The 24,215-nt window shown below is 39.6% G+C and overlaps 1 pseudogene; it reads left to right on the top strand.

The window, feature by feature from the left end:
- Positions 1-23,656, top strand: part of LOC140516266 (transcription intermediary factor 1-beta-like) — a 45,580-nt pseudogene extending 21,924 nt beyond the window's left edge.
- The last annotated feature ends 559 nt before the right edge of the window (positions 23,657-24,215 follow it).

Raw genomic sequence — 24,215 nt, 5'->3', positions numbered from 1 at the left:
ACAGAAGAGGAATAGGAAATTACAGTAATCTTGTGGAACTTGTTTGGAATATAATTCAATTGGACATGGCAGGACATCTGAGTGCCTTGCTTCTCCCAGGCATTCTTAACCCAAATTTATACTGCTGGCAACATTTAGCTGGCAAAGTGGGATTACCCCAGTAGTACTTAATCCACAGCTGAAGCATTTTATTACCAGAAAGATTCCTTTCAAGGGGCCTGTCGCCTGAACTAAGAGTGGGAAAGAGGAACTTGTGATTTGGAGTTAGCAGTCACCCTCCTCGCGCCGCCCCACCCCCATCCCCCAATCTGGTACTTGGCAGAAAGGGTAAGGGAACCTCAGAAGATTATACTACTTGTCTCATCCTTTATGTCTAGCTGCATAACAATAAAGCAGTTTATTCAGGAGGTCTAAAGAACTTAACCTTTTGTCCACTCTACTTTCTCTAGCTGACAGAAAGGGAAACTTAGCCTTTAAAAAGGGTCTTCTAATACCTTGATTATTTTGTCCCTACAGTGAGATGTGTCTTACTCTAAACTATCTAAATTACTCTAAATTATAAATTATGCCTAAATTATCAGCTACTAAATAAGAAAGTCTTGTCAAGCTGTCTATTCATTAAATCTATAGGTGACCTAGACTTAAAAGAATACCTTTGTTAGTTTGTCTTAGCTGTTAGGGCTAGCTTTTCCTGAAGAAGGGAGCTTAATCCTACAATCCAACTAAAATGAAATCAAAGTCATCAATACTAACTGGTTTAAATGGTATTCCTTTTCAGGTCACCTCTTAGGCCAACCACTGGTGTTTCATTACATGAGCATGCACATGGCCAGCCTCCACCCCTGTGTTACAGATCACTCCTTTCAGCCTCTCATGTTGTCTTGGCATTGGAAGAATGTCTCAACCTGACATTTTGTTGGCTATATCACTCAAGAATTTGATGTGAGGTACTAATTTAAAGTTGTTTGATGGGGAATGTTGAGACAGCTTGGCTTGGTGCTTCCTCCACTCAACTTTCTGGCTAATAGCTTCTTGAATTGCATTAATGATCATTTGATCTTTTGTGAAGGACAGGAACCATCAAAGAGAAGAGTGCATTATCGCCTGACTCCTAGCATTTTCACTGACTGGGCCCCATACCTGATAGGCTCTCACTTTTCATCTCCACCTCCTGGATTCCCTGGCATCCTTCAGATCCCATATCAAATCCCACCTCCTACCAAAAGTGTTTTTGTCCCCTCTAATTCTGGCCCCTTCTCACTGCTTATTCCTTCCACTTTATTTTTCCCAGAGCTTATCTGTCTGTAGCTGTTTGCATGTTATCTTCCACATTAGATTGAGTTTCTCCAGAGGAGAGACTGTCTTTTTCCTTTCTTTCTCTCCTCAGTACTTAGCAATGTGCCTGGCACATAGAAAGTGCTTAATGTATCATCATTGACTGACTATTCTAGATCACCATCTCAGTAATAGCAAGGAACTGGTTGCTAGAATGGAAATGATGAGAATGCTGGGAGGAAATGATCACTCAATCTTAGAATATGTGATAAAGGAGAGGCATTCTGGACATAGTCTGAGAAGCCAATGAACCTAGTCATTCAGTGTTCCAGAAATCGAAAGACCATAACTACTGGGGGAAAGAACTTACTTCTCGCCAAAAGCTTCTGAGCACAATGTAAAGCAGTATGGTGAAAATTAAGTAAAGATAAACATCTCGCAACATAAACCAAGACAAATTCCAATGAATGTATCACTTAGACATAAAGGTAGATATTATAAACAAATTACAGAATTGAGAAATTACGTTTCTCATCTATATAGAGAGGAAGAGTTCAGGAACAAAGAAGAGATAGAGAGGATTCCAGTAGGCAAAAATGGTCATTCACGTTACATTCATTTGAATTATCTCAAAGGTTTTTGTGAAAGAAAATTAATGCAAGTAAGAAGAGAAACAGCCAACAAATGGGAAAACATCTTTTCAGAAAGTTTCACAGATATGTAAAGCATATGGAGAATCAATTCTCATTTACAAATATAAGAATAATTTCCCAAATGACAAATGATCAAAGCATATAACCAGTAGTCTTCCCAGGAAGAAATCTAAACTATCTACAAACAATATGGAACAGTGCTCAAAATTACTAATAGTTAGGAAAATGACAATTAAAGGAACTCTGATGTTCTCCTTCATAACCATAGGGCATTGATATCAAAGAAAGGTAAATAGATAGTCAAGGGGACAAGTAATTGCCCTATACCAACTGATTGGTAAAATGACAAGAGAAAAAGGAAGAATGACAATTGTTGGAGAGACTGTGTGAAAACAGGCCCAATAATACAGTGTTGGTGCTGCTAGGAGTTGGTCCAACCACTCTGAGAATCATTTTTAAAGTATATTCCAAAAGCTCTAAACTAAGAAAACCTTTTGACTCAGCTATGCCAATATTAAGGTCTATTGACCAAAAAGACCAAAGAAAGATGGGAAACACCTGTGTGTGCGAAAATATTGATAACATCCTTTTCTATACTAGTCACAATGTGGAGATTAATGGGGTGCCCTTCAATTGGCAAAATGCTCCCAAAATTACATCATATACATATAATGGAATATTATCACATGGTAAGAGATGCCTAAATGAAGTGTTGAAGAGAAACTTGGGACATCAAGTATCAAGAATCAAAAACCTGTTATACGGATAAAGGAATAGACTTGCTCTTCTTGCTCTGTAGGTCAGGACAATGAACAATAGTTGGAAGGTATAAAGGGGCCAATTCAGGTCTGGTATCAAGAAAAACTTCCTGAAAATGAGCATTCTCCAAAAGAATAATGGGTTGATTTAAAGAGGTGTTGAGGTGCCCCTCCTTGGTATTCAAGGAAAAGGTTGAATGGCTATTTGTCTCTAACACTGGAAATTCCTTTCATGTATACATTGGATCAGTTGTCTGCTGTGGTCCCTTCCACCTCTCAAGTTTTATGTAACTTGTGTGAACCAAGGCTAATGGGAAAATCTGAGGACAACATATAGATTTTTCAATAATATCTCATTTCTCTCCAGAACCATGTAAAGATAATTTTTAACATTCGTTTTAAAACACTTTGAATTGCAGATTTCCTCCATCCTTCTTTAAGTTTTCCCCTCCCTGAGAGAGTAAAGGATCTGGTATGAGTTATCCATGTTCAATCATACAAGTCATATTACTGTATTAGTCATGTTGTGAAATAATACCTAGAACCAAAGGGGAAAAACCCTGAAAAAATACAGAAAGTGAAAAATTGTATGTTTGACTTGCATTTAAAATTCAGTTCTTTTACTGGAAGTGGATAGCATCTTTCATCAGGAGTGCTTTGGAATTGTCCTGGATATTTGTATTGCTGAGAACAGGTACGTCGTTCACAGTTGATCATCATGTAGTATTGCTGTTAATGTAGACAGTGTTCTCCTAGTTCTGTTCAGTTCATTTTGCAACAGTTCATTTAAGTCTTTCCAGGTTATTCTGAAGTCTGGGTGCACATCATTTCTTGTAAAACAGTAATATTCCATTCCAGTCAAATGTCACAACTTGTTCTGCCATTCCCCAGTCAAAGTACATCCCTTCAATTTCCAGGTTTTGCCACCATAAAAAGTGCTGTTACAAATATTTCTGAACAAATAGGTCTTTTTCTCTTTTTGATCTCTTTGGGATATAGAATGTGGAGTGGTATTGCTGGATCAAAGGGTATGCACACTTTTCTAGCACTTTGGGCATAGTTTGAAATGGTTCTCCAGAATGGTAGGACTGATTCATAATTCTACCAACAGTGCATTTAAGTGCCACTTTTCCATGTCTCCTGTTACATTTATTATTTTCCTTTTCCGTCCTTTTAAGCAATCTCCTAGGTGTGATCTAGTACCTCAGAGTTATTTTCATTTTCATTTCACTAATCAATACAGATTTAGTGCACTTTTCCCCATGACTATAGATAGTTTTGTTTTCTTTCATCTGAAAACTGCCTGATCATATCCTTTAACAACTTATCAATTGGGGAATAACTTGTATTTTATAAATTTAATGTAGTTCTCTATATATTTGAGAAATGAGGTCTTGATTAAAGACAATTTTTCTAAAAATGGTTTCCAGCTTTCTGCTTTCCTTTTAATCTTGGTTGCATTGGCTTTGTTTGGGTAAACCCTTTTTCACTTAACACAATTAAAATTGTCCATTTGCTGTCTGTTCTCTGGTTTCATAGTAAAATCGTCCTTCTCCATAGATCTGACAGGTAAAAACTATTCGACTGTCCTCATTTGCTTACGGTATCACCACTTACATCTAAATCATCTATCCATTTTGATCTTCCCTTGTTGTTCTTGTTAATCCTTACTTCTGGAAGAGGACTAGTGACATCAGGACGGTGATGTCTTGACTTGCAAGTGATTTGGACATAAGCAAGGCAGGGTGTGCAAAGTCATCCTCTCCTCCAGAGTCATCTGAGGTCAATGACAAGACATTTGTCAGAACCACTGGAGATGGCCCCAGATGCAGTGGGAGACCTTTGCCTTTTCAAGATAAGGTATTCTCAAGTTTCATTTTGTCTGAGGCAACTCCCATCCAGTCATTTAAGATGAGGTAAAAATGAGGCAGAAGATGTCCTAGTTTGTCTACTCAAAAAAATCCATCTGAGAGGGAAGACCCTCAGGGTTTCTGCTCAGAACAGAAACAATTGCTATTGACACTCACTCTGAGCCATCAGGGTGTCATAGGCAAGATTGTATTATTCCCCACTCAGTGAGAGCCAGAGTGATTTGATTTCAAGCCGTAGTCTCGTTTGGCTTTTTCAACGCCTGGTTTCCCAGAGCTCTATTTCAAGAAATCATAAATGAAACTAGATGGAACAGAAGAGTTCTTTGCCCCAGATAGTTTTTAGTGATTGAATAAATAAGTAGGGAAGAGAGCAAATGATCTAGTTATCAAACTCCAAGACATCTTGTGAGGTTTATGGGACCAAAAATTAGACTACTTTGGGCAGAGTACCATGGTATGCAATTTAAGGTCTTGGTGAAAACCTAATTTCTGCAATGCTGTTTCCCGTTTTTTTTTCCTAGAAGTTTTTATAAATAGTGAGTTCTTGTCAAAAAACGGCTACTTGGGTTTATCAAATAATACATTATTTTGGTCATTTGCTACTGTGTTTTTTGTACCTATTCCATTACATTAATACACTATACTATTTCTGAGTCAGTATCAGATACTGTTGATGTTTACTGCTTTGAGTATAGTCTGACATCTGATATGGCTAGGCCACTTTCCTTTCCATTTATTTTCATTAATTCCCTTGATATTCTTGACTTTTTGTTCTTCCAGATGAATTTTGTTATGATTTTTTCTAGCTCAATAAAATAATTTTTGAGTAGTTTGATTGGTATGCCACTGAACTAGGCAGGTAGAATTGTCATCTTTCTTATATTGGTTCAGCCAACCCATGAGTAACAGATGATTTCCCAGTTGTTTAAACATGACGTTATTTGTGAGAAAATTGTTTTGTAATTCTGTTCATATAGGTGCTAGGTTTATCTTGGCAGAAGAATCCCAATTATTTCATATTGTCTCAGGTTATTTTAAATGGAATTTTTCCTTCTATCTCTTGCTGCTGGACTTTGTAGGTAATATATGGAAATGCTGATGATTTGTGTTGGTTTAGTTTGTATCCTGCAACTGTGGAAAAGTTGCTAATGATTTCAACTAGTTTTCTACTTGATTCTCTAGGATTCCTCAAGCATACCATCCCATCTTCTGCAAAGAGTCACAGTTTTGTCTCCTTCTTGCCTATTCTAATTCCATCGATTTCTTTTTCTTCCCTTATTGCTAGAGCCAATATTGCCAGGAAAATATTGAATAACAGTGGTGATAATGGACGTCCTAGTTTCACCCTTGATCTTATTGGGGAAACTTCTAGTTTATCCTCATGACAGATAATGCTTGCCTATGGTTGTAGAGAGATATTGCTTACCATTTTAATGAAAGGTCCATTTAATCCTATGTTCTCTAGTGTTTTTTCCAGGCATGGATGCTGCATTTTGCCAAAAACTTTTTCTGCCACTCTTGAGACAAACATGATTTCTGCTGTTGTTTTTTAATTAACGTGGTCACATAAGTAGATGGTTTTCCTAATACTGAAGCAGCCCTACATTCCACGTATAAATCCCACCTGGTCCTAATTCATGATCCTAGTGATATATTGCTGCAATCTCCTTGCTGGTACTCTATTTAAAATTCCTGCATCAGTATTCATTTGAGAAATTGGCTTATAGTTTTCTTTCTCTGTCTTAGTTCTTTCCGGTTTAGGTATCAACACGATATTTGTGTCATAAAAGCAATGTGAATGGACTCTTCCTTTGTCTATTTTGCGAAATAAGTTAAAGAGTATTGGAATTAAATGTGGGGTAACATTCACTTGTGAATTCATCTCACCCTGGGAAAGTTTTCTTAGGGAGTTCATCGATGGCTTGTTCAATTTCTTTTTATAAAGTGGGATTACATATTCCATTCCCTTTTCTGTTACTCTGGACAATTGATATTTTTGGAAGTATTCATCTTTTTCACTTCAATTGTCAGATTTATTAACATACATCTGCCAAAGTAACACTTAATCACTGCTTTAATTTCCTCTTCATTGGTGGTGAATTCACCTTTTTTATTTTTGGTATTGGTCATCTGGTATTTATCTTTCCTTTTTTAAACCAAATGATTTAATTTTCATTATCTTTTCTTCTATTCATTCATTCCTTCATTTGATTTCTTAGTTTAGTGGTTTTTCTAACTTTTCATCTTTTAAGTCTCCTTTGATTTTTAATATTTTCAAATCATAGTTTAGTTGGGGATTTACAATTCATTCAGTTTCCACCGTTTTTAGTTGCATGCCCAACTGATTGATCAGTTCTTTCCCTATGTCACTGAGGTAAGCCTTTAGTGATATAAAATTTAGATATATCCCACAAATTATGGCCATTATCTCATTGCTGTCCAGAGTGCTTTCATATCTATCTTTTCTAAAATTCTAGTCACCTCCATAAGTTCTGTCCTCTTTGTCTTGTGGTTAGATTGAACTAGTTCTGAGAGCAGAAAGGTGAGGACCCCCTCCAGTAGTTTTACTGTCAATTTTCTCCTGTAACTCATTTAATGGAAATATGGATCTTGTAACATTTGGTGCATTTTAGCAAGAAGTACTTAGTGACTCTTTTCATTAAATCTTTTTTCGCTTTTCCTTTGTATCAGATATAGATTGCTATTCCTGGTTTGTTTTTTCTTCCTTCAGATGAAGCAAAATCCATTTGCTTGGCTTTTAACCTTTACTCTGTGTCTCTGCTTCAAATGTTTCTTCTAAACAACATACAGTGGGATTCTGGGTTGTAATCCACTCTACTATCTGTTCCTCTTTTATGGGGGATTTCATCCCATTCACATTTACAGTGATGATCACTAACTGTGTATTAACACTGTTTATACTTTTCTTTCCCTCCCCTCTCACCCTATCCCTCCTCAGTAGTGCGTTGATTCTGACCACCCCGTCCTTCAATGTGTCCTCCCTTCCATCAGTGCCCCCACGTATTCCCGTCCCCCTCTACATCCAGCTGAATGTGTATGTCATTTCCTCTTTGAGTCAAATCTATTGAGAAAAAGTTTCAGGCCATGCCCACCCCCTCCCTTCTTTCCTTGCACTGCAATAGGTCTTTTGCACCTTGAAATGTGACATTATTTATTCCATTCTACCTCTCCCTTCCTTCTTCTCCCTGTACAGCCCAAGTTCTCACTCCTTAATTTTTTATATCATGCCATCAAAGCCAATTTATACACACGTTCTAGGTCTGTACATACTCCTTCTCGCAGCCCTGTTAGAGATACAGTTCTTAAGAGTTACAAGTGTCTATTGGGCGTGGGGATAGCCATGCTGGCAGAGTTAAAAGCAGGAACTCATTTGAGCTTTCTCCCCAAACCCTCCAAATACCTGTTTAAAATGAGTCTAAACAACTTCTAGAGCAGGATAACCCACAAAAAAAAAACCCAGAGTGAAACAAATTTCCAGCCTTTTAACCTCTCTCCACCATTTTGGTGCCAGCCTGGGCTAATTAAATTCAATGTTGAGAGCATTTTTCCTGAAGCTCTCCTGTTTCCGTTTCAGGGGGAACAAACTTGATAGGACACGCATCATCCAAGGGGTGGAATTCCTTATGCTGTACCCTAATGGGAAGGTGTGTGATTCCAAAGAAAGATGCAGGCCATGACAATGAGGATTATATATGTCGAATTTACTGGGCTTCCTGGAAGTAATTGTGTTGTGTAAGGCAATTTACTCAGGAGACCAGCCCTGTGGTGGCAACAGGGCAGAGTTTTTATCCTGCACTGCCCATGGGTCAGGCCAGGTATTGTGCAGGAGGAGAACAAAAAAGGCCACAAGCCAGGGATGACCGGGGATTATTTTTATTTACACTAAGTTTTCCCCTGGGACAGTTGAAGCTTCTCTAGCTGTTTACATTAAAAGCAGTTTACATTCTCTTTGGGGTGATAGCTCCCACTCACAGACTGTTGCACCTACTGTACATAAAGCTATTTGGGGAGTACCCAAGTCAGGTAGGACAACTAGAGCTTTTCCTCAGGGTGGCTGGTGAATTTAGAAGGGACTGAGCACTTCTGGAACTTCCCTGCAGTGAGAATGAGCTTTTTTCTTAAATAGTAGCCTCCTGGAGAGTGACTTGGCTATAGCCTTCTAGGATCTCTGAATCTTTCCATCTCAAAGGTTCACTGGTTAGAGCACTGGGCCTGGTGTTAGGAAAATGTGGGTTCAAATCCAGGCTCAAGGGGCCTCAGGCAAGGGCAAGTCCAAATGTTCCAAATCAAGCATTCTTTCATCTTTCTGCCTCCTCAGTAAGTTTGCCAACCTATATGAAAGTGTCCGGGATCTTACAGAGTGGTCTGGAGTACTGAGAGGTTAGGTGACTTCATTGTAGTCATGCTGCTAGCATGGATGTGAGACAGAACTTTAACTCTGAGCCCTTCCGATTCTGAAGAAGAGTTCCTTGGGCATCAGAGAATTCCTCTCTTCCATCCAGACCCAGTTCAAGCATCACCTATTCCATGAAGCCTTTTTGATCCCAACTGTTAGTGACCTGGCTTTCAGTCTACCTTGTACTTTGCCTTTATTTTGTCTTTAATATTCACATACTTTTATGTATTTTCTGTCTCATTAGAACCTAAGCTTCTAGTTGCTGGGGACAGTGCATCTCTAGAACCTAGCCCAGTTCCTGTTTTGCAGGAAGTACTTAAAAAATGCTTGTTGATTGTTTACTTAGGCCATTCGTATTTCTCTGTGTAGGAGACCTAAATCTATACCTAAGGAATGGATAACTTAGGGAGGTGTTGGTCTAAGTTACAGCAATTTTTAATGATTATAGCTTCATATTTTATATGCTTCATTTATAGTCTTCCTCACTTCTCACTATCATTTTAATGATCATATTTACTTCAAGTATTCCCTTATAGTTTAATTTGATACATTCTGTGAGGTGTTGTTCTATCAAATTCCTGCCAAATACCTTTACTCTTATGCCGTCGGTTTTTGTTGCTGTTATTTCAACTAGAGTTCTTGCTTTGTGTAAATGGACTGTTGGGCAAGGGAGGGTGACAGTGAAGGGAGGGTGCAAGCAGATGGTTTAAGGACATGTGGCACCCAGAGACCAAGAAGTCAGAGCAAGAGAAGGATCAGATGATGGTGGGGCCATTCACATGATGGCCTGACTAGAATCGAAAAGAAAAACAAGCCAGGGATAGACACCTGGAGGCGTGACACGGCCACAAACAGGAAAGGAAAGGCTGTTACACATGAATCGAAGAAAGACACCCGGTACACAAGCACGAATGGATAGAAGACAGCCAGGTAGATTTCAGACACAAAGATAAATGGGCAGAACATCGTAAAATCTCTTCTTTCAGCGCTGGAAGTCTCAAGGCAAACTCTGATCCTGAGGCTGCAGAGAATCACTCTGCACATCCAAGACCCCTCTCTTTCCCCTTCCCACCTCCCCATGAATAACATTTAGATACTTGACCTCAATTAAAAGCTTTTTATTGGTGTTTTCTGTACCTTATATCATGTTATCCCACGTGTCTCTCCATCTTCCTCTCCTCCTCCCTGAGAGCCTTGCCATGTGACAAATGATATTTTTTGTTGTTGTTTTAAGAGGGAAAAGTAGTCAACATAACTATAGTGCGCAGAGGAAAAGACAATTGAGGCAGAAGACACACTCTCTGAGAACATTCCAGTTACTACGGGCTTACTCTCTGGGGAAACACATCTAGCCTCTGAACATTCAGTGGATGAGATACTTATGGGTGGAGTACTCTGAGAACATTCTACTTACTACAGGCTTGCTCTCTGGGAAAGCACGTCTACTCTCTGAATATTCAGAGGAAAAGATACTTGTGGCAGGAGACAGTCTCTCTGGGAACATTTCAATTACTACAGGCTAACTCTCTGGGGAAGCACATCTAGCCTCCGAACACTCAGCAGACAAGACATTTGGGGCTGAAGACACAATCTGAGAACATTCTGCTTACTCCAGGCTTGCTTTCTGGGGAACCACCTCTACTCTCTGAACATTCCGAAGAAAAGATACTTGTGGCAGAAGATGCTCTCTCTGACAACATTCCAGTTACTATAGGCTTACTCTCTGGGGAAACACATCGAGAAAAAAATGAATAATGAAACAGAGGTCTCTGAAGCATTCCTGATGAAAAGACCAGAGCTGAAAAGAAAATGTGACTTTGAAATAAAAGACTCAAAAGAAGCATTGAAAGGTAAATATGAAAGAGACTCCATAAGCGAAACGATACGGTTGAACTCTCTCTCTAAGAGAAGATGAAATGCATATCTTCTAAGAATTTTATCGTTATTCAAGTAGGTAGAAGGATTCTCTCTAGAAACAGGGTTTGAGAATGAGCCAAATAAGGTGGGGATGATGTAAAAAAAAATAGGGGAGAAATATGGATGCTCTGGGAAAAGGTAGAACGGAGAGAAAGAATGGGGGAAATGATTGCATATTAAATAGGCATGCAAGGAAGAGCTTTTGCATTGGATTGAAAAATGCAGGGTGGGGAGGGGCTGGGGCTGGGAATGTCAGGTAGCCAGTTCTTGGAGCTCAGTCAACTAAATTCATTCAAAAAGGGAAAATAAATATTGACACAATTGATCCTAAAATTCCATCTCGCCCTAGAGGTAAGTAAGAGAAGGAGATAAGAGAAAACAAAAGTAGTGATAAAAAGTTGGGCAGATAAAAGAAGGCACTGTCCTTATGAAAAGCAGACATTAGAGGAATGACAGGAGAGAGAGAGGGGGAGAGAGAGAGAGAGAGAGAGAGAGAGAGAGAGAGAGAGAGAGAGAGAGAGAGAGAGAAGGAGAAACACAAGAAAATAATAAAATAAAACATTTCTGCTCCTGCTGCTGGGCTTGGACCTCTGTCACCTCCTACCTGCCACCTCCCAAAAAACCTTTAAAAAGTCCTCCACGTAAAAGCAGAAGGGACCTATAGAGAGACAACCACCAGCACTACTGGATCAGGGCTTGGCTTGAGACCTCCAGTGCTGAGAGAGGAGACCTTGGTTTCAGTCTGCTGACCCGCCAGATTGTTTGGTTGATGATTTTTGTATTTTGTCCATCTGCCTTGGGGAACCGCGTGTCCGTGTCACTCCTAAATATTCCATGTCCAGCTCCATCTGTCTGCCTACAAGCGTATTCTTCCTGTCAGCTCCAACCAGGCCCTGGAATGGCTGGCCCCGTTAGCCATGTGTTCTTCCTTCTGCTCTTACTTCTCCATGCCCGGCCACTCCTTGTCCATGTCCTTGAACAATGTGTCAAACCCTCCCCCTCTTCGTGGTTTTACTTTGTCAAAGGGTATACATGCTTTTATAGTCTTTTGCGCATAGTTACAAATGGTTCTCCATAACGGTTGAACTAGTTCACAATTCTACCAAGAGGGCATTAGTTTCCCAATTTTTCCACATCCCCTCCAGCATTTGTCATTTTCCTTTTCTGTCATGTTAGTCAGTCTTATAGGTTTGAGGTGGTCTTTCAGAGTTAGTTTCATTTGCATTTCTCTAATTTGTGGTGACACAGAGCATTTTTTCACGTCATAATTTATAGCTTTTATTTCTTCTCCTGAAAACTGCCTGTTCATATTGATTGACTATTGACCAATTGTGGAATGCCTCTTTTTTAAAAGTAAATTTGGCTCAGTTCCTTTTACGTTTGAAAAATATCATCTTTATCAGAGAAACTTGCTTTCAATTTCCCCCCATCTACCTATTTTCTTACTAATTTTGCCTGTATTGGAGTTTTTGTGCAAAAGCTTTTTAAATTTCACGTAATCAAAATTATCTAATTTACTTCCCACAATTCTCACTAGCTCTTGTTTGGATGTAAAGTGTTCTTTTATCCACAGCTCTTATAGATCCATTTTTCCTCGCACCGTCTATACAAAAATCATGCACCCATTTTGAACTCATATTGGTATATGTTAGGACATGATGATCATCTATACTCGGTTCTGCCAAACTGCTTTCCAGCGTTCCTAGCAATTTTTGTCAAATATTGATCTCTTCCTGGCAAAGTTTGGATATTTTGGTTTGCCAAATACTAGACTAATGTGGTCATTTTATACTGTGTATTGTGTACATAATTTATTCCACCGATTCATACCTCTGTGTCTTAGCTAGTACCAGATGGATTTCATGATCACTACTTTGTATTATACTTTCAAATCTAGTACTGCCTCACTGCGTTTGTTCACATTTTTTCTTTAATTCCCTTCTAATTATTTACCTTATGTTCTTTCCAGATGAATTTGATTATTATTTTTTCTAGTTCTATAAAATAAGTCTTGGATAGATTTTTGTAGCACTAAGTCAATTCATTTAGGAAGAAATGTCATTTTTATTGGCTTAGCCTACCTATGACAACTTCATATTTCTCCTCTTGTTTACATCTGTCTTCGTGTGAAGAGTATTTTGTCATCATTTTCATGTAATCCATGGGTTGGTCTTGGCTGGGAGGCTCCCAGCCATTTTATATTGTCTGTAGCTATTTTAAATGGAATTTTTCTTTCTATCTCTTCCTGCAGGTAGTTGTTGGTAGTATTACAGAAGTGTGGATGATTTACATGGGTTTATTTTGTATCCTGCAACTTTGCTAAAGTTTTTCATTGTTTCACTAGTTTTTTTTTTAATTTTTTTTTTATTCTCTAGAGTGATCTAAATATACCATATATCATCTGCAAAGAGGAATACGTCTTCTCATTGGCTAATTTTATACTTCCATTTTCTTTTTCTTGACTTCTTTCTACAGACTTCTTGGTGGAGAGAAAACATTTCTGGCTGGAGACTGTGGGAGAAGGTTCACAACCAGATGTGGAGGGTGAACACAGGAGTCCAGTTAAAAAGATCTGGAGTACAGTGACATTAGAAACTGGGGGTAGAGTCTCTGGACTTTGTGTAGAGGGGGAGGGCTTGAGTGTAGGTGGTTCTTGGTATCCTATCCCAGTATGTTGCTGTGTGAGACCCAAAGTCTAAACTCAAGGTCTCTAGAAATCAAAAATGCTAGAGGGGGAAGAGACCTGAGGAAATGGGACATCATAGTTGAAAGATTTTTGGAATACTGAATGTCAAAGAATCTGTTGCTCACAGAATGTCAGACTGAGAGAAACTTCAAGGTCATCTCCAGCGATTATCTTTCCCACTTGAATTAACTACCTTTTTTAGAAAGAACACTTTTTGATAGAATAAAAACTTCATAACCAAATGTGAAGACAAACCTTTTACCTTTTGAATTCAAGGAAAGCAGATCTGATGAAAGGATTTTCTCTTTTTTTCCCCTTTACTCTGGTTTTCCCCTTTTGTCCTGAGCCACCTCTGATTTCTGCGTCTTGGCTCTCTTATCCTTCTGGGACTCTGGTACAATGCAATAGGAGGAGGATGGAAGTGAGAGTAGATGGGATGCTTTCTACTGACTGCTATTTTTACTGAATATGGAGGAACATAGCAGGAAGGGACAGGAGAGAAAAAATTATGAAGTCACTAGCTGTAATCAAAGTTGTCAAAGGTCACTCTTGCCATTTTCCTTCTAGTTAGGATTATCCCCTTCCCCCTCCCTGCACAGTCCTGTATATATGTTAAGGATCTAGGTATGATCAAAGAGTACTTGCTGATCACCAAATGGTCACCAGTATTTTTGTGATCTGGTATGAGTAATGCTGGTCTTCATCAGGATTTAATGAAAAGGTATGAACCTTTCAGGAGAAAGATGTCATACTCTGACTTAATTGAGGAATGAAACACAAAGTAGACCAAAAAATGTGGGAAAAGTAGATGCAAATCTAATTTGGAAGACCCACATGTATAGATGCTATACTAATAATAAATCAGTAGGTATTTCCAAGTTTCTAAAACATGGGAAGCAGCTAAACTGCACTGTGGCATAGAACTTAGAAGCAGAAAAAGTTAAACTGGAGGCCTGCTTCAGGCACTACCTAGATGTTTGAACATGGGGAAATCAGCTGAATTCTCTGTGCCTCAATTTAGTCATCTATAAAATGGGAGCAATAAAATCCTCTAAATGAGAACACTTTTGTTAGGACCAAATGAGGTAACATTTGCAAAAAGCTTAACATATCTTAAAATACTAGGCAAATATAAACTAAAAACATTTTCATAATGACTACCACTTCACCACTACCATCATTACCAACAGTACCGCTGCTGCTGCTGCTGCTACTACTACTACTACTACTACTACTACTACTACTACTACTACTACTACTACTACTACTACTACTACTACTATGATTACAATAGCAAGTGACAGTGGAAATTAAGTAAATCACACTGACTCCATCTTTGACCTAATTGCACAGGCAGCTCAGTTCCCTTGGGTCTAGACAATTTATGTCTTCTGAGAAAAGTTTGTTCAATTATGAGAACTGTCAGAAAACTTTATTGCAGTATTTGAACTAAGCCCTGTCTGGCTAGGAAGCTGTAACACCTTTACCTGACACTTACAGACCCTTAACCATGAACTGCTGCAAGGAGTTTTCTCACAATTACAAATCTCAAGCAACCTATACGTCTTATTTGAAAACTGACCCCAAATCGAGCAACAACAAGTTATTTCCCCATTCCTTTTATTGAATACAGACACTTGGCAGGATTGGGGGGTGGGGGTGGGGGTGGAGTGGAACACCACTTGTTTTTCTGATTCCAGGCAATTATACCTGTTCACTCTCCCCCTCCAAACTTTCCAAACTTGGAAAGTCCATAACCTTTCCTCCAATTAGAAATTAGGTTACCTAATTTTGTGTCCCAGTGAACTGTTTTCTATTAATTAACTGGTCTTACTTAACTAATTGCTTTTAATTCATAAAAATCTGTCTTCCCCTGTATTCAGGGTCCAGTGCCAAAGCTGAAGAAGGCCTGGTACTTATTTGCTAAGAAATTATAATGTAGTAATTAATAAGGCGATATAAGAATATCTTGAGTATTGAATAACTTGAACCTTTGTTTCCTCAGTCATTTAACCTTTCACTCACCATACTACTGCTGCTGCTGCCTTTACTACTATGACTTCTCCTCCTCCTCCTCCTACTATGACGATGACAACGATAATGGTAGCAGCGAATATGACTGACTGCTACTGCTATACTACTGCTGCTGCTGCTCCTACTACTCTGCTGCTCCTATTACTATTGTTGGTGTTAATATTATCAATATCATTACTTACATGGGTCTAAGCTTAATTGAAATAAACCCTTCATAGAAATTCAAAGTTATCCTGGAGAAAACCACCTTCCCATAAGATGCTCCTTCTGCCTAGAACTGGGCTTACTTCTCATATCATGTTTAGGATGGTATCACTAACTTTGCTCAACAAAAGAAGTTATATACTATGAAGCAACCTTCCACTTCCCTATACAGGGAAGGAAAGAGGGTTAAGAAGAAAGAAATGGTAGCTTGCTAGTTTGAAATTAATGCCTCAAACTCAACATGTTCACAAGAGAAATCATTATCTTTCCCCTTTCCTGAACTTCCCTATCACTGTCCAGGACAGCAACACCCTTCCATCCACCCAGAGCTGTACTTTCAAAGACGTCTTCCGATAAAGGAGATTACCCTTCATCTTGCCTGGAACCAAGCCTCCACTTCACCTTCCAGCCACCAGCTCTAAACCCTTCTCTTCTCTTAGTATTTCAAGTGCTCCTGAGTTGTGTCTTCCTCACTAGAATAAAAATTCACTTAGGGGAGGGACTGTTTTCTCTTTCTTGTATTTTTAAACTCAGCATTATACTTACAGTACTTAAGCACCTAATAAATTTTGTAACTTTGCCTTTTTACCTGTTACCTGAACTGATAATTAAATTATGAAATTCGGTCGAAACTCCTGGTTCTTTGGTTATTTGCTCGGAAAGATCACTTGGCATTGGGAAACAGGGTGGCACTCACACTTTAAAAATGCACAGAAACAGAGGCAAAAGTAGTACGGAGAAAAACAGAAGAAGGGGAGAGGGAATGGGAAGAAAGCAGGTAGCGTGTGGAAGAGGATAGGGAGGAAGAGAGGCGGAGAATATCAGCCACAAAACTGTAGTAGAGAGCACTGGGCATCATGGACCTGATGGAGGTGGAAGAGAGTTGGGGGGGAAGGTGGAGAAGTTTGAGTCTCATCTTTATAAGTCTTTTTAGGGAAACAAATCAACTCCTTTCTGTACCACCTTGGCCTTAGGGCATCATCTCCAAATCACCTCAAAGTTATCAGTAAAACTTTAAAGTCATCATTCCAAAGTTATCAGCATTTTCTTGATGTCCTGATGGTCTGAAACTACTGCAGGTCTGAAGCTGAGTTCTAAATTTTGTCAGGAATTTACATAGCATGGGACCAGAAGCCTTGACAAGGAACACTACGATGGTTTCCCATGATTCAGTGCATCTTACCAGCATGTCAAATTTAGCTAATATGTGAAACAATTTGTAAATTATGTTCTTTTGATCTTTGGGATGGTTTGTATGTGATTTCTGGAATATTCTTTGCCATCTAATTTTCTGCTGAAATTTATATACTGAGTAGAAAAGGGATGGTAGTCAGGCGACCAGAAAAGGATACGATTTTAACACATATCTATCTATGTACCTCACGCTGGCAATTTTTTTTTGTCATTGAGGAAAGTTGCAATTATTCGTTGACATCTAGATTCTAAAAGGAATATTACAATATCTTGAGAGAGCAAGACAAAAAAATATGTCTCCCTGTATAGTCTACATATCATCTATCTTTCCCTGGCCATTTTCTCAGGTTGTGCATCATGCCTGGAATTCTCTTCTTCATCCCCACCTACAGGATTCCCTGGAGTGCTGTCTAAAATTCTCCTTTATACAGGAAACATTTTCTCATTCCTGCTTAATTCTTGGGCCTTCCTACTATTGATAATCTTTAATTTGTTCTTTATGTATCTTCTCTTTATATACTGGTTTCCATGCTACCTCCCTCATTAGATTGTGAACTACTGGAGGGCAGGAATGTACATTTTTTAGTCTCCTACTGCATCCTGGGCCATCTCCAGTCATCTCGATGAATATCTTGTCACTGGATCCAGATGAATCAGGAGGAGAAAGTGAGGCTGGTGACCTTGCACATCCCTCCCTCACTCAAAACAAACTCAAGTGCAAGTCATATCATCATTTCTCTGATATGATGGTCTTCTTCAAAAACGAAGGAAGAATACAATATATTTTATAAATGAAGGCTTTATCAGACACACTAGTTGCAAAAAATTCTTTCCCAGTTTTCTACTTCCTTCCTAATCTTGGTTGCATTGGGTTTGTTTGTGCAAAAACTTTGCAATTTAATGTAATCAAAATGATCAATTTTGCACTTCATAATGTTCTCTATCTCTTGTTTGGTCAAAAATGTCTCCATTCTCCACAAATCTGGAAAATACACTATTCCCTGTTTCCCTAATGTGTTTGTAGTATCAACTTTTATACATAGATTATGTATCCATTTGGAAATTTTTCTTGTGTATGGTGTCAGGCATTGGTCTATGCTCAGTTTTCACCACACTGTTATCCTGTTTTCCTAGCAGTTTTTTTTTCAAACAATAAGTCCTTACCCCAGAAGCTGGGGTCATTGGTTTTATCAACAGTAGATTGCTATATTCACTGTCTACTGTTTCTTGAGTACCTAATCCATTCCATTGCTCTACCCTTCTATTTCTTAGCCAATACCAACCGGTTTTGATGATTGCTGCTTCATAATATAATTTGTGATCTGGTTGGGCTAGGTCACCTTCCCACGCATTTTTTTCATTAGTTCCCTTGATATTCTGAACCTTTTGTTCTTCCAGGTAAATTTTGAAATTATCTTTTTCTGGCTCTAAAAAATAGTTTTCTGGTATTTTGATTGGCATAGCACTGAAGAAGTGAAGTAATTTAAGTAGAATTGTCATTTTTATTATATTAGATCAGCCTACCCAAGAGCAACTGATGCTTTTCCACTTACTTAGCTCTGACTTTACTTTGTGCAAAAATTGTTTGTAATTGTGTTCGTATAGTCCCTGGGTTTGTTTCAGCAGGTAGACTCCCAGATATTTTACATTGTCTACTGTAGCTTTAGATGGACTTTCTCTTTCTTTCTCTTGCTGTTGGGCTTTGTTAGTAACATATAGAAATGAAGATGATTTATGTGGGCTTATTTTGTAACTTGCAGCTTTGCCAAAGTTGTTTATTATTTCAAGTATTTTTATGTGATTCTCTAGGAATCTTTAAGTATATCATCATATCATCTGAAACGAGTGATAACTTAATTTCTTCTTTGCCTATTCTAATTCCTTCAATTTCTTTTTCTTCTCATTGCGAAAGCTAACATTTCTAGTACCATATTGCATAACAGTGGGGATAAAGGACGTCCATTATCACCAATTCTAGAGAATCAAGTGAAAAACTACTTGAAATGATAAACAACTTTGGCAAAGTTGCAGGTTACAAAACCGGGCATAGATCAATGTACGCAAGAAGAAAGTCAAAATGGATACATGATGTAGTTATAAAGATGGATAATATAAACAAACTAGGGGAGCAAGGAATACTACATTTGTCAGATTTATGGAGAATGGAGAAATTTTTGACCAGGAATGCAGGGCTGGTTCAATATTAGGAAAACTATTAGCGTTATCTGTCATAACAAAACTAACAAAAAACACTCGATTGTCTCAAGAAATGCAGAAAAAGCTTTTGACAAAATTCAACACTAATTCCCATTGAAAACACTGGAGAGCATAGAAATAAATGGAACTTTCCATAAAATAATAAGCAGTATCTACCTAAAACCTTCAACAAGCATTTTATGCAATGGGAATTGTTGGGGTGTAAGCTCAGTTTTCACGTAGACAGTCTCGGGCAGGTAAAAGTGAGGACCTCTAAACCTCAGAGTTCTCACGAGGCCCCTCAGGGAACAGCTGGGGATTGAGGCGTGAAACACAGGCTATCTACTGCATTTCCACCTCTTCTCAGTGGGAAGCTGGGGAGAGCATCCCACCCTTGAGATTGGTCAGTGGACTGAGCATACCTGTTGTTAATTAGCTAGGGGCTGAGAGCATGCACTGTATTCACATGCAAACTATGCGGCGGGAGAGCTTAAGTAGGGACGGGAAAGCCTGAAGGCCCTCTTCTGAATGCGGGGGTCCCCTCCAGGGGCTCTTCTTGCTGCGGGGCCCTTGGAGGGAAGAGGGTCCCTCCCCTCTTCCACTCCCATCCTCTTGCTGTATGATCCTTGCCCCTTGGGAGGAGGAGGATTCCTCTCTCCTGAGGAAGAATTCACCCTGCATATGGATATGTAACTAAGACCCTGAATAAAGCCTAACCCTTGTTTGACTCTGGAAAGTCTCTTCTCTCAGTACGTTTATCCGGTTGGCCTCCGAAGACCTGCGAAAGGTGAGTAGACTCGGGTAGCTCATCAGCCTCCAGGACGAACAGGGGATAAGTTAGATGCATTTCCAATAAGATCAGGGGTGAAACAAGTATGCCCATCATCACCACAATTATTCAGTATGGTACTAGAAATATTAGCTGCAGCAATAAGAGAAGAAAAAGAAATTGAAGGAATTGGAATAGGCAAAGAAGAAACTAAGTTTGACAAAAGTTGCTGGGAAAACTAGATAACAGTGTGGCAGAAACAGGGCATAGACATAGACTGGGCATAGCCTGACACAGGAATAAAGTCCAAATGGGTACATGATCCAGATGTAAAGATTGATACTATAAACAAATTAGTGGAGCAAGGAATCGTGTATTTATTGGATTTAGGGAGAATGGAAAAATTCTTGACTAAGCAAGAGGTACAAAACATTATGAAATGAAAAATGGATAATTTTGATTATATTAAATTGAAAAGTTTTTCCAGAAACAAACTCACTGCAACCAAGATTAGGAGAGAAGCAGAAAACTGGGAATTTTTGAAACTAGTGTCTGTGATAAAGGCCTCACTTCTACAACATACAGGGAACTGAGTCAAATGTTCAAGAATAAAAGTCATTCTCCAATTGATAAATGGTCAAAGGGTATGAACAGGCAGTTTTCAAAGGAAGGAATTAAAGCTATCTATAGTCCTATGAAAAAACACTCTAAATCACTATTGATAAGAGAGATGCAAATCAAAACCACTCTGACGTACCACATCACACCTATCAGATTGGTTAACATGACAAAACAGGAAGATGAAAAATGTTGGAGAAGATGTGCAGAATTGGAACACTAATTCATTGTCGGTGGAGTTGTGAGCTGATCCAATCATTCTGGAGATCAATTTGGAACTATGCCCAAAGGGCTACAAAATGTGCATACCCTTTGACCCAGCACTATCACTTCTAGGACTGTATCCCCAAGAGATCCCCAAAATGGGAAAGGATCCCAAAAGTACAAAAATATTTATAGCAGCTCTCTTTGTGGTGGCCCAAAACTGGAAATCAAAGTGATGCCCATCAACTGGGGAATGGGGAATACTGTTGTGCTGTGAGAAATGATGAACAGGAAGACTTCAGAGAGGCCTGGAAAGACTCATACGAACTGATGCTGAGTGAAAGAAGCAGAACCAGGAGAACTTTGTACACAGCAACAACCACAGTGTGTGATGAATTTTTATGGTAGACTTGGTCCTTCATAGCATTTCAAGGACCTAAAAAACCTCCAATGGACTTTTGACGCAAAATGCCTTCCACATCCAGAGAAAGAACTATGGATTTGGATCACAGAATGAAGCAGACCGTTTTCTTTTCTATTATGTTTTGTCTCATTTTGTTTTGTTTTATGGTTTCTACCATTCATTTTAATCCTTCTATTCAACATGAATATTATATGAAATTATATTTAACAGGAATAATATTTAATTAAATTATATTTAATTTATATTTATAATTAATAGGAAGGTATGTGTAGAACCTATAAAAGATTGCAAGCCTTCTTGGGGAGGGGAAAAATCTAAGATATGTGAAAGTGATTATATAACACTGAAAACAAATAAAATAATTATTTAAAAAAAATAAATGCTAGTTCTGACTACTACTTGTACTACTACTACTACTTTGTTGTTGTTCAGTCATTTAGGGTTTTCTTGGCAAAGAAACTGGAATGGCTTGCCATTTCCTTCTCTAGCTCATATTCCAGATGGGGAAGTTGAGGCAGAGATTAAGTGACTTGCCCAGGGTCCCACAGCTAGTAAGTGTCTGAGACTGGGATAAATCTTCCTGATCCCAGACCTGACACTCCGTCCACTGTACCACCTGCTTGACCTACTACCACTACTACTACTACTGCTACTACTACTACTACTACTACTACTACTACTACTACTACTACTACTACCACTACCACTACTGTCTTGATGACTCAGGGTAATTTGTATGACCTGGTGGCAGTGAAGTTTGTAGGTATGTGAGTAACGTGTGTGTGTGTGTGTTTGTGTGTGTGTGTGTGTGTGTGTGTGTGTGTGTAGCAGCTACAGGAGAGAGGGGCAGGAGTTGGAAAGGCAAATATAAAAGACTGAGAATTCCCCCAGGTTGCAAAAAAAACCCAGTGTGAATGTGTTAACCCTAAGGGTAGAGCCCCCAGCCCTGAGGCAGGAAGAGGTGAGCAGAGACCAAAGTTAGTTCAGAGTAAGGACTAAGGACCTCTGCCTGAGAGGGACAAGTCAGACTGTTGGGCCAACCATACAGGACTGTAGGCCTGACAGAGCTGGTCAGGGCACACAGCCTTAGGAAAGAGAAACTGAAACACAACATAGCCCCACCTCATTTGGGGCAGTTGTTCCTAGAGGAAGTAGGAGGATGGAAGTGAGCTTCTCACACTGGAGATCAGTGCATGCAGGAAGGGCCTTTCAGGATCTCTGTGTAGGGAGAAGACCAGGTAGGAAAGGTCTCAAACCCAGGGTTATGGCCAAGATCAATGTGGCTCTCTCTGCCTCAGGGTCTCTACCTGCAGGTCCAAGCCTAGATGGCCACCTAGGTCTTTGATCCTATATATTGTCCCTGCAAAGGTCTGGTCCCACTCCCTTACTACTGGGTCCACCAAAGCTGTAAAGTTTGAGGGAGTGCACATGTGACATGATTTGAGACCCCCTGCTGGGGTCTCTGCATGTCATAAGTAGAAGTTATAGAACAAGCTTGAGTGGCCCTTACAGACACTCGGGGAGACCTCCCCACCTTCCCAAGAGGAAATCCCCAGATGAACTAGGCCCAATTCTTATGGGATCCGAATGTATCAACACCAGGACAAAGGCAAAGCTCACTCTTGCTTCATTTCATATCTGAGTGGATCTCTGGATCTACAGGAACTCACAGAACAATAAAAACACACACGTATTTTTTTATTTTGCAACAAAATCAATATATTTTCAACTTTTGTAAAAGCCCTCTGAAGGAGGAACTTTCCTAGACATCTGTCGATATAGGAATTTCTTGGTTTTTTTTCTCATCATCTAAATGTGTATTGGAATCATTTGGGGCGTAGAGATAAGCATGGAGAAGAAATCCCATGTACCAGATAATCCAACATCCCCACCATCTCCCATTCGTATGGTGACATTTTTGGCATCAGCAATCATCTGTCAAGGTCTTTGGTGACTGAGCAGTCACGCAGGTCCTAAGTGCTGAGATTTAAAAGCACAGAACCATCCAAATACGTATACCCTTTTTGGGTAGGACAATCAATACATTTTTTGACCCTTTTAAAAGCCCTTTGAAGAAGGAACTTTCTTAGACATCCCTCAACTCAGATGAGTGTTTTTCTCTTACCATCCAATTATTCGACGGAATCTACATGGCAAACAGGAGAACGGTTCAGTGATGGGCACAGAGAGACAAAGCGCTTAGAAGACAAGCGTGGTCAGGCTGCAAGAAGGAACAGGTAAGGAGCCCGAGTCCCAGATAACCCTGCGAAAGTGACAACGTCGTTGGCACTAACAGTCTTCCATGAAAGTCTTCTGTCCCAGAGTGTGGCTGTTCCCAGGAACGTGGCTGGGAAGAGGAAGGACAGCGAGCCGCTGGAGGCTCTCCTCTTGTGGGCATCGAAGCGATGCTGTGAAAGGCACCAGCCAATCATCTAGCAGTTGTTACCCGGGGAGGGGGGTGAGGACTGAGGCGAGACTGAGCAAGGGGAGGGCATGTAGCGGCCTGAACATCCAGCGAGGGGGTGGAAAACTATCTGAATTCAAAAGTCAACTTCCTAGAGGGGCCATCCCTCCCCCGGTCTCAGTTTCCCCAACTTCAAAATGGGGTGGGGGGATATGGGCAATCACGTTGAAACCACGCCCACGCTCAGGTTTGAGGACAATTTGGAAAAGACCCAGAATCTCGGGACTAAACCAAGAGCTCCCAGCCAGCGTGGGCAGACGTCACGCCACCTGGCACTAACATTCCACCTGAGTTGTGATGCTGGGAGCATCAGGTGGAATAACATTAGCCAGCTTCCAGGTTGGCTGTAGTCCAACATGTTGGATCAGCTCAATCCTTCTTGGTGTCGTTTTCTGCGTATTTCACACGGTCTTATGTCTGTTGTCTTTAACAGTAGCATATTCTTTTGGTTCATTTTGCTTTACTCTTCAACACTTTGTGAGAGTTTTACCAGATTATGTTGAATTCTTGTAACCTTTTTGTCCAGATCTG

This window comes from Notamacropus eugenii, chromosome X (assembly GCF_028372415.1).
Source record: "Notamacropus eugenii isolate mMacEug1 chromosome X, mMacEug1.pri_v2, whole genome shotgun sequence".
In the NCBI taxonomy this organism is placed as follows: Eukaryota; Metazoa; Chordata; class Mammalia; order Diprotodontia; family Macropodidae; genus Notamacropus; species Notamacropus eugenii.
Note: the sequence above shows the minus strand (reverse complement) of the source record. Positions and strands in the feature narration are given on the sequence as shown.